At 35.1% G+C, this 12,086-nt stretch overlaps 1 pseudogene; it reads right to left on the bottom strand.

Annotated features, from left to right (window-relative positions):
- Positions 1-11,549: 11,549 nt before the first annotated feature.
- On the bottom strand, positions 11,550-11,655 carry LOC127485362 (U2 spliceosomal RNA; annotated as a pseudogene).
- Positions 11,656-12,086: the final 431 nt, after the last annotated feature.

The raw sequence follows: 12,086 nt of genomic DNA on the forward strand, positions 1-12,086 counted from the left end.
AGAGAGAGAAAGGTCTTCCTTTTGCCATTGGTTCACTCTCCAATGGCTGCCACGGCCGGAGCACTGCAGCCAGCGCACCGCGCTCATCCAGGTGCTTATCCTGGTCTCCCATGCAGGTGAAGGGCCCAAGCACTTGGGCCATCCTACACTGCACTCCCAGGCCACAGCAGAGAGCTGGCCTGGAAGAGTGGCAACCGGGACAGAATCCGGTGCCCCGTCTGGGACTAGAACCCGGTGTGCTGGCACCACTAGTTGGAGGATTAACCTATTGAGCCCTGGCGCCGGCCTTCTCTTACTTTCAAATGTTGCATAGATCCCACCTTCCTTCTACACAGGCACCAACTTCCCTCTTTCTGGGACCACCTTCCTTCTACGTGCTTTTATTTAAGGAAGCATCCTTAAAGAGTTCCCTTATTTTGGTAGCTTCAACTGATGTCCTAGATGGAGGTACACATTTTTTTCATTGGAGTTTATCAATATTCTGGTAATTGTTGAATATTTAGTGGATTTTTACCTGAAATGCTTCAGAGTGAAGGAATATGAGACAATTTTTATCTTTAATAGCTTTTTAATACCTGAAATGACATCTGGCACAAAGTATAAACCTTAATGTGCTTTCAAATCTTGGCTTTAAAAATGTTATTTTTTAGAGAGACTTCAGGTTATCAGGATATATAAATTCTATTTCTTCCATCCTCTGGAGGAAAGAAAGAGTGATGATTTAAGTTTATCAAAGGAGATTTGAGATGCTGTATTCTGTGCTGTGTTAGAAGACTGTATTTCAGAGCAATTACAGCACTCTCTGTGCTTCAAAGGGTGAATGAGTACATTCAGAAATTCTAAGTGTAACACTGGAAGTCCTAAATTGTTCCTATGCAACAGCTTTTTTGCACAGCATGATGGTTAGTTTTATGAATCAACTTGACTAGTCTGCTTAATAAAACTTAAATCTAGGTATTGCTGTAAAAGTATTTTTTTGCATGTGGTTAACATTTACAATCAGTTGATTTTAAGTAGGTTACCTTTGATAGAGGGAGTGGGTCTTACTCAATCTGTCCAAAGACCTAAAGAGCAAAACCTAAAATTGTGTCTCAAAATCACAGACTCAAATACTGTGTGTTTCCAGCCTGAAGACCAACAACTATGTAACAAATTCATATATACTTAGGAAAACACATGTGTATGTGTGTGCATGCACCTGTGTGTGTGTGCATCAAACTGGTTCTCTGTGTAGAATTTTGATTGATACAGCCTAAGAAGTCACAATGCATACAACAGAAAAATGAAATAAACAGGAAACAGTAAATGCTACTGAAATGTTCATCTTGTCAATTTCATTTCAAAGTGGAAAATGTATGTTAATATTCTTATAACAATATTAGCTAATATTCAATGAAAATATAGATTGTTCTTTAATCCAATGGATTACGTTTAATCCATGTGATGCTTTCATAAACAAATGTTAAGTAACAAAAAATGCCTTATTTGTTTTAAGGATGGTAACTGTAAGAATATATATAACAAAAATATAATTAATTATTTTTAAACCTGGACATATTTACTCTGCCTTCATTATATACAATAATAAATAATCTCTAACATTTTATTATACTTAGATTTAGATATCATGAACTAAATCTTCCAAATGAAATCTAGAGAAAAATCATTAGTCTAAAGCCTTAAGTCATATGCACTAACAACAATTCCACCCACATAGAAATTATTAACCATAATTTTGTCCAGACATCCCTGGTTCTTTCCTGAGAAAAATGGGAAGAGGGCGGAAGTAGAATGGGGGGCATAAAAATTTATCTATGTTTAATTTCACTTTTCCAATTTATTTCTGAACCCTAAGTACCTTGAATTGCATCCTAATATATTACTTAACAAGTTAAACTCTTAAGAAATTATATTTTATCGCCATATACCCAACTGATTCTGTTGACAGTTCGTACAAATTAGTATTTAGAACATTGGGTGGCTAACTATTCCCCAAGAGTTTTTTTCTCATAAAGACTCTAGGATTCCTGAAGCCTAAACCAAATTGAATAATCAAATATGCTTTTTATTAATTCTGGATGCACATGATCTTTTGAAATTGTAAATAAAATGAGAACTTTAATACAAAGTAAAACTACATAAAAAAACTGTAACTTCAAAATAGATTCCTGTTTATCTAAAATTCATGCTAATTGTATAATGTTTGAATAAGCAATTAGAATATTTTCTTTCAAATATTTTATGAATGTAGACTTAAATAGTTTCATTATTTGTGTCATTATTTAACAAAAGCTAGTTAAATGCCAACCATGTTGGATTTCCCAAGCATATAGATTCTGTTTTCAAACACAAGAAAATGATATGAACTATTGTGGGATTTATCAGTGAAAAACAGAATACTCATTGTGAAAGAATGTGCAGAAAATTTCAAGCAAACTGTTTCTGTCAATAAAATTGATAATCCATGTAGAGCAGTAATGTTACCACCTATTTACTAAATAGTTATCAAATTTTAAATGCCAAAATATGTGGAAAATAATCACAATATTCATGGTTTTCTGAGCCAGTTACCTTATTTTACAATTTAAGTGACAGAGATCTATTGATAAGGGATTATATTCTAATGCCCAGTCACAAACTTTTGTACCATTTATATTGATAAAGGTCCTTCTTGGTGTGAGGAATCAACATCTATGCTTCACATGATGATTTACCAGCAGTCTGCAACACTGCAAATTTCACTTGTTTATTAGTTTTTCTCATGAATGTAAATAAGTTTTCTTTTTTCAAAAAGAATTCTTTGTGGTTTTGGCATTGTGGCACAACTGGATAAGCTACTATTTACTACTGCATTCTGGGTTGGAGTGCCTAGCACTAGCACTCAATATCAACGGTTTGCTACTGCACTTCCTGCTAATGAGCACCCTAGGAGACAGCAGACAATGGCTCAAGTACTTGGATCTTTGCAACACATGTGGGAGACCTAGATGATGTGCCTAGCCTCTGGTTTCTGCATGGACCAGCTCAAACTCATGTAGGTATCTGGGGAGTGAATCAGCAGATAGAAGATAATGCATGTTTATGTCTCATCACTTCATCACTCTGCCTTTAAAATACATAAAAATAAATTTAAAAATACATAAATAAAATAAAATACATAAAATAAATAAAAATACATAAAATAAATTAAAAAAAAAACTTGTGCTATGCAAGAGATACAACTATATGCATACACATACATAGCAGGAAACAGTAGTCAGCAATTTGTCATAATAATCATGTATGTCATGTCACATGTTTTAAAAGATTAATTTATTTATTTGAAAGTCAGAGCTAAAGAGACAGAAGGAGGGGTCAGTGCTGTGGCTCACTTGGTTAATCCTCTGCCTGCGGAGCTGGCATCACAAATGGGCACCAGATTCTCGTCCTGGTTGCTCCTCTTCCAGTCCAGCTCTCTGCTGTGGCCCGGGAAGGCAGTGGTGGATGGCCCAGATGCTTGCGCCCCTGAACCCGCATGGGAGACCAGGAGGAAGCACCTGACTCCTGGCTTTGGATTGGCGTAGCTCCGGCCGTAGTGGGTATTTGGGGGGTGAACCAATGGAAGGAAGACCTTTCTCCTCTCTCTCACTGTCTAACTCTACCTGTCAAATAAAAAAATAAAATAGAGAGAGACAAGAAGGGGAGCAAACTAGACACAAACTGGTACTCATAGGGGATACCGGCATCACAGGCAATGACATTATCTTCTACGCCATGACATGGTACTCACTTCATCCTTTTGTGATTATAATGGCCTTACTACTATGAAGACTCTGAATTAAGACTGTAACATTTATGTTACCTAGAAAATTATTAATCTTTAGGTATCTATGTCTATTTTAGGCAATACACAACTATATCATTTTGAGATTTTTTTTAGGTTTATGCTCACTCATAGGTTATAATATTTTTGGTATAATTTCAGAATCAAAATGTGCATTGTTTTAAGTAATATTCAAGAGCCTGGGTACAGTCATCTTAATCTGTGTTCCCTATTAAATGTACTGCACAACAGAGAGAAGGTTTGGAGGGAGACTGAGAGCTATGTATAGAAGAGGCAACAATGTGGGACATGAATTCATTAGAAAAACCAACAGGATAAATTTAAATAATTATAAATATCATGAATTAAATATGCTAACATTTAAAGTAGAAGTTCTCAAACTAAACAGAGCAGATTGAATGCATAAATTTTCTGTTGCTGTCTCACAAATTCAACCAAAATAGTTGACAATAAAGAAATGAAAAAACATGAACCCATTTAAAAAAAATGCCAGAGAAGAGCAGTGTTTGGAGATGGAAAAATTTTTTTTAAATGTTAGCTTACCTAGCAAATTTGAAAAAGCCTACTGGGGATAATGACAGCAATTTCTAGAATTTTACATATCCTAAAAAGGCAGACATCTTCTAGAATTGGAGACAACATATACACTTCAAAATTAGAGACCACTGGGGCCAAAAATACAGCTAGCAGTACATTGTGATGGGAAATATTTATTCTCCATATCTTCTTAGATTCCTCAGGATAGCATAAAATAAAGATGGGCTCTCTTGAGAGTATTAACCAAGGAAACCGCACAACTATCTAAATCACCTAACTATGGTAAGGGTGAGATTTTCAGTTGAGATTTTTCCCACTTTTCTCTGATAAAGATTATCAGGAAATTTATCACCACGTAACCCTCACTCGACATAAGCCTATTGCAAATATAATACCAAGGAAGATATAATGCTTTTTTAATTTTTCTCAACTTTTATTTAATAACTACATATTTCCAAAGTACAACTTTTGGATTATAGCAGTTTTTCCCCCCATAATCTCCCTCCATCCCGCAATCATCACATCTCCCACTCCTTCTCCCATCCTATTACATCAAGATTCATTTACAATTATCTTTATATACAGAAGATCAATTTAGTATTTAAAGTAAAGATTTCAACAGTTTGCACCCACACAGATACACAAAGTATGAAGTACTGTTTGAGTACTAGCTATATCATTAATTCACACAGTACAACACTTTAAGGGCAGAGATCCCTGGCACATTTCTTACTCTACCATTAGGGGTAAGTCTGAGTGAGCATGTGCCAAACTGTACATCTCCTCCCTCTCTTATCCTCACTCTTATTTTTTTTTAATTTATTTATTTATTTATTTATTTATTTTGACAGGCAGAGTGGACAGTGAGAGAGAGAGAGAGAGAGAGAAAGGTCTTCCTTTGCCGTTGGTTCACCCTCCAATGGCCGCCGCGGCCGGCGCGCTGCGGCCGGCACACCGCGCTGATCCGATGGCAGGAGCCAGGAGCCAGGTGCTTTTCCTGGTCTCCCATGGGGTGCAGGGCCCAAGCACCTGGGCCATCCTCCACTGCACTCCCTGGCCACAGCAGAGGGCTGGCCTGGAAGAGGGGCAACCGGGACAGAATCCGGCGCCCCGACCGGGACTAGAACCCGGTGTGCCGGTGCCGCTAGGCGGAGGATTAGCCTAGTGAGCCGCGGCGCCGGCCCCCTCACTCTTATTTTAACAGGGATTACTTTTCAGTTAAATTTAAATGCCTAAGAATAACTGTGTGTTAATTAAAGAGTTCTACCAATGGTATTAAGTAGAACAAAAAAATACTAAAAGGAATAAAATAGTAAGTTTTTCCTTGACAGTCAGGATGAGGCCTGATCAACTCATTCTTTCTCATAGTGTCCATTTCACGTCTACAGGTTTCCTTTTTTGGTGTTCAGTTAGTTGTCACAGATCAGGGCGAACATATGCTATTTGTGTCTTTGGGACTGGCTTATTTCACTCAGCATCATGTTTTCCAGATTCCTCCATTTTGTTGCAAATGACCAGATTTCATTTTTTTTTTTTTACTTTGGTATAGTATTCTATAGAGTACATATCCCATAATTTCTTTATCCAGTCTTCTGTTGATGGGCATTTAGGTTGATTGCATGCTTTAGCCATTGTGAATTGAGCTGCAATGAACACTGAGGTGCAGACAGATCTTTTATTTGCCAATTTAATTTCCTTTGGGTGAATTCCAAGTAGTGGGATGGCTGGGTCATGTTGTAGGGCTATATTCAGGTTTCTGAGGAATCTCCAAACTGACTTCCATAGTGGCTTACCAGTTTGCATTCCCACCAACAGTGGATTAGTGAGACTTTTTCCCCACATCCTCTCCAGCATCTGTTTTTAGTTGATTACTGTATTTAAGCCATCCCAACTGGGGTGAGGTGAAACCTCACTGTGGTTTTTTTTTGCATTTCCCTGATGGCTAGTTATCCTGAACATTTTTTCATGTGTCTGTTGGCCACTGGAAGATATAATATTAGAAGATTCTTCTCTGGAAACTGTTGTGGCTAAATAAAAACACTTGACCAAAGAAAAAGACCAAATTCCTATACAGTGAAGTTTCAGACTTTAATATTTAGTACCACCCAGATAAAACTTACCCTTGGAAAATTTTTGTGTTGTTATTCAAAACTTTAAAGGAAGCACTTTAAAATATATATTTATCCTCATTTCTTTAAAAGGCAGGGAGAGAGGGAGAGAGATATCTTCCACTCCTTGGTTCATTCCCTAAATGCATATAATAGCAAAGGCTTTGCCAGGTCAAAACGAGAACACTTGAATTCTGTCTGGTCTCCCACATGTGTGTCAAGTACTCAACTGCTTGAGTGCCTATAAACAGGAAGCTGTATTTGAAGCACAGTAGCTGTAATATAAACCAGGCATTCTGGTAAGGAACGTGGGCAATATAAGCTTCTATGTTGTTCTATACCCATTCCCAAGCAATAGTTTTAAATTGTAAAACAGTTAAGGAAAACACTGAGATGGAAGACAGTAATTAAAAGAAATAAAGGAGTAAAAATAATTCAAGATAAAAGAGTGATGAAAAGAATAGAATAACTTTTAAAACAATAAGCAACCTAAGAGAGATGACTTTTGAATACATGGAAAACAGCATAATACAATAATGAAACATCAGTTAGAGAATAAAGAATAATCTTCAGAATTTGTAGATATAACATTTTCCTAGACTTTTGAAATCTATGCATATTGTAGCAGAGTCTCTCAGAAATGGAACCTGAGAACAAAATTCTCAACTAATAAAGACATAGAAATATTTAAAGATAGAATTATTCAGGAAGTGTAGGCAAAATAACAAGAGTTGTATGATTTCAATGATTTAAATGATCAGCATAAATGGTGATTATTTTGTGATAATATAAAGAGTCTATATAAATATATTAACTGTAGAAAGAAAAATACTTAAAATGAGTATTTGCAGGAAGAAAAAGAGTAGATTTTTTTTTAAAATTTATCTATTTATTCTGAAAGTAATAGTTATATAGATATTCAGAGAAACAAAGGAAGATATCTTATGTCTGCTGATTCCCTCCCCAGATAGCATCAAAGTCCAGCACTAAGCCAGGCCAAAGCCAGGAGTCAAGAGCTTCACCCTGGTCTCTCATATGAGTGGCAAGGCCCCAAACACTTGAGACATCCTCTACTGATTTTCCTAGGCAGGGAACTGAACTGAAGGAGGAGCAGCTAGGAAACAATGAAGAGCACTTCTAGGATGCCAGCATCAAGTAGCGTCTTTATTTGTTAATCCACAACACCAGCCCAAGATAAATCTTTACTTTTTCAAATAAAATACGATGTGATATAATGTCAAGTAGCATTACAAGGAAGAAATAATATGCTATTGCACTATAGTCTACCTTAATAAACTGGAAGCTGTTGAGGAGTCAGATGAGTTAATAGTCAGGAGATCCCTATGGAATTTGGGGTGTAAAATATTTGCTTCCTTCCCCAAAATGTTATATTTAGTAAGAACAAACAGGCCACCCTCCTTTCTGTGGAATCTCCAAATTTACTGTGAAAATAGGAAGGGAGCTCTTCCTGAGCTCACAGCTTATTGGGAAAACAAATTACCTATACCACCATTAGCTGGCCAGACAGGAAGGAAATTGTAAATCAGGTCTTTTGATGGGTTTTTGTCCTTGCATGGTAACTGAATGCCAATCTGATTGCCAATGTTTTTCCCCTTCAAAATTATACTTAAAGACCTGAATGCTATTAGGCCTCTTGGGTTCTTTCCTCTCTTGGAAGCCCCCCTTCATGCTGCTCTGGCTGGAGCTCCTTGATTCTAATAAATACTTTTAAATTTCTTTGCCATACACTTGGAAATTCTTCCATGTGAGACAAAGAACCTAGGTAACAATAATTTTTCTTCCACCATTTTCCCATACTACTATCAATTAAAGTGATTTACAACACAGTAATGAACTGTGGTATATGATCAAATACCTTGGAAATTTAATAAAATTTCATAATAATCTTAAATGCTGCTGTTGTTTTTAACTACAAGTAATATATTTTTAAATAATTGTAATGATAAGAATCTTTATTATCACATTTTAAAGAATCTCAGAGTTTTTCAAGTTTTCATATTGATTAAGTCAGTAGTTCAGCGATGCTGAATCCTGAGTCTTTATAACGTTTTTCTGTTAATTCTGAGAGAGTATCACTTTTATGCTTCATAACATGTTGATTATGACAATCACATGTATTATGTCAAATTTTTAAAAATTTGGTTATTAGGTTATTAAAGAGGACAAAGCTGAAGCTCATTTGTGTCTGCTATGCTTTATGTATTAAAAAATCTAAATATCTAAAGTACAAGTTGAAAATGTACGTATATTAAATACCTTTGCCAAAGTGAATGTACACTCTGATGTATTTTTACTTACAGTTGAAAGCATGAATAATAAGGAAAACATATTGATTTGTATGAGCACTGGAATGCATTACATTAAAAATACACAAAGGAAAATACGATAAAATTAATTCAACTATTTATAGCCAGCTCAAATAATAGCTTATTATGTTTACCAATGAATTTTTGCAAACACTTTACAAAGCTTACAAGAATCTATTTAACAATAATAACAGTAATGGGGTCTCTATCTGAATAATAAAACAATAAACCAATGTGCATATCCTATGTAAGGTGGCAACAAAGCTAAGGGAGAATATTGGAAAATATAGTGAGAAAAATGTGTGGAAAAAGTATATTTGATTTTCTGTAGCATTTTCCTCAATATCTGGTCTATATAGAATAGGACACATATATTAATCAATGTAGGTGATAAATTAAAGAATTTTCCACATTTTGAAAATTCCAAAGTTATGATCATATATTGTCAAATATGGGAATATGATTTTTAAAAAGATTATTTGCAGGAATAAGTAGTGGGGATGCAAAACAATCCATTTTGAAATCAAACAAATGAAAAAACTTTGGCATCCAAAAAGGGATTCTACTGATATGAACCAATATCTGAATCACCTGCTTTATTGGTTAACATTCTGCTATTTTTCATGTAAATCAAGCATGTTACAAATATAATATATGTGATCAACTCTTATTTATTTTGAAGAATATTTTTCTAGTAATTTTTACTTAAATATGAATACATTTGAATAATTCAAATTATTTTTATTAATTGAATTGAATTGAATTGAATTGAATTGAATTGCAAGGGCCCAAGGACTTGAGCCATCTCCTGTTACCTTCCCAGGAGCATTGGTAAGGAGCTGGTTTGGGGGTTTGGGCATGGAGCAGATGGGTCCTGAACTGGTACCCATATGGGATGCTTAGATTGCAGGTGGGGGCTTAACAATCTATGCCACAATGTAGGCCCCATCTTCATATCTTTTACTCCCCAAATTTTAAATTAGCTGAATAATGAGAATAATGACAAGTGGTACAAAATGTTCAATTACATTATTTTATGTGTATATAAATTATTTAAAACATGATATAAGAATACAACTAATTACAGATACTTAATATAACAATTTATTATTAATCTACATCTTGCCAACAAAATAAGTGACATTTATTTACCAATTGAGTAATGTAAATTAGTGCAGCCTCTATAGAAACAATGTGGATATTTCTTTAAAAATCTAGAAATATATTTCTCATTGGATCCAGCAATTCCATTAATCTTTAGAATATCAGTAAAAAATGAATGAAAATATAATTCAAATGTTATTAAAATAGCACATATAATATATATATATATATATACTTAATACAAAAGAAAGTAATAATGGCTGAACAAAAATCAAAAAGATAGATGACACAGAGAACATAAGTAGAAAATAGACATGAGTCCAACCAAATCTATAAGAAGATGAAATATTTGGCAGATGTTGTAAGACTGGATAACTATGAAATATATGCCTAAATGCTATCTATAAGAAGTATATTTCAGATGGGAAATTATAAACAGTTTGAAAGGAAAATGATAGGAAATTGTACATCATTCAAGTAGCAGATAGAGAGCTAAAGTACATGAATTTACATCAGATATAATAGAATTTATAAAATTTATAAAATAACTATAATCATATATGCAGCTGGAGCAGAGCCTCAAAATATAAAAAGAAAAATTGGACAAGAAGTACAGGTAAAACAGATAATTTCTTTTTTTCAATTTTTATTTAATATAAAAATTAAAAAAATATAAATTTCCAAAATAAAACTTATGAATTATAGCAGCTTTTCCCCCCAAAACCTCCCTCCCACCTGCAACCATACCATCTCCCAAACCCTCTCAAATCCCATTCTTCATCAAGATTCATTTTCAATTATCATTATATACAGAAGATCAACTTAGTATATACTAAGTAAAGATTTCAACAGACTGTGCCCACAAAGACACACAAGTATAGAGTACTGTTTGAGTAGTAGTTTTACCATTAATGCTCATAGTAAAACACATTACGGGCAGAGGTCCTCCATGGGGAGTAGGTGCACAGTGATACCCGTTGTTGATTTAACAACTGACACTCTAATTTATGACATCAGTCAGTAATCGCCCGAGGCTCCTCTCATGAGCTGCCATGGCTATGGATGCCTCTTGAGTTCGCCTACTCTGATCTTATTTAGACAAGGCCACAGTCAAAGTGGAAGTTCTCTCCTCCCTTCAAAGAAAGGTACTGCCTTCTTTAATGGCCCGTTCTTTCCGCTGGAATCTCACTCACAGAGAACTTTCATTTAGCTCATTTTTCTGTCACAATGTCTTTGTTTTCCATGCCTGTGAAACTCTCATGGATGGGATTTTAGCCAGATGTGAATGCCTTAAGGGCTGATTCTGAGGCCAGAGTGCTGTTTAGGGCTTTTGCCATTCTATGAATCTGCTGTGTATCCTGCTTCCCATGTAGGATCATTCTCTCCTTTTTAATTCTATCAATTATTTGCAGACACTGGTCTTATTTAAGTGACTCCTCCTTTGACACTTAATCCTGTCTGTTTGATCAATTATGAACTTAAACTGATCACTTTAACAAGTATCTAAGATGGCATTGGTAAATGCCACCTAGATGGGATTGAATTGGAACCCCTGGTACGTTTCTTGCTTTACCAATAGAGGCAAGTCTAATTGAGCATGTGCCAAACTGTACATCTCCTCCCTCTCTTATCCTCACTCTTATATTTAACAGGGATTACTTTTCAGTTAAATTTAAAAGCTGAAGAGTAATCGTGTCAATTAAACTAATAAGAACAGATACTACACTTGATCTTAGCCAAAAGGCCGAGAAGCGATAATCGTGTCAATTAAACAGTTCAACCAATGGTATTAAGTAGAACAAAAAAAAAAAAAAAAACACTAAAAGAAATAAAATAATAAGTTGTTCCTTGACAGTCAGGACGAGGTCTGATGAACTCACTCTTTCTCATATTGTCAATCTCACTTCTACAAGTTTCCTTTTGGGTGTTCAGTTAGTTGTCACAGATCAGGGAGAACATATGCTATTTGTGTCTTTGGGACTGGCTTATTTCACTCAGCATCATGTTTTCCAGATTCCTCCATTTTGTTGCAAATGACCGGATTTCATTTTTTTTTACTTTGGTATAGTATTCTATAGAGTACATATCCCATAATTTCTTTATCCAGTATTCTGTTGATGGGCATTTAGGTTGATTACATGCCTTAGCCATTGTGAATTGAGCTGCAACGAACACTGAGGTGCAGAC

Source organism: Oryctolagus cuniculus, chromosome 1, assembly GCF_051225735.1.
Source record: "Oryctolagus cuniculus isolate XC-2025 breed Fujian yellow rabbit chromosome 1, ASM5122573v1, whole genome shotgun sequence".
In the NCBI taxonomy this organism is placed as follows: domain Eukaryota; kingdom Metazoa; phylum Chordata; class Mammalia; order Lagomorpha; family Leporidae; genus Oryctolagus; species Oryctolagus cuniculus.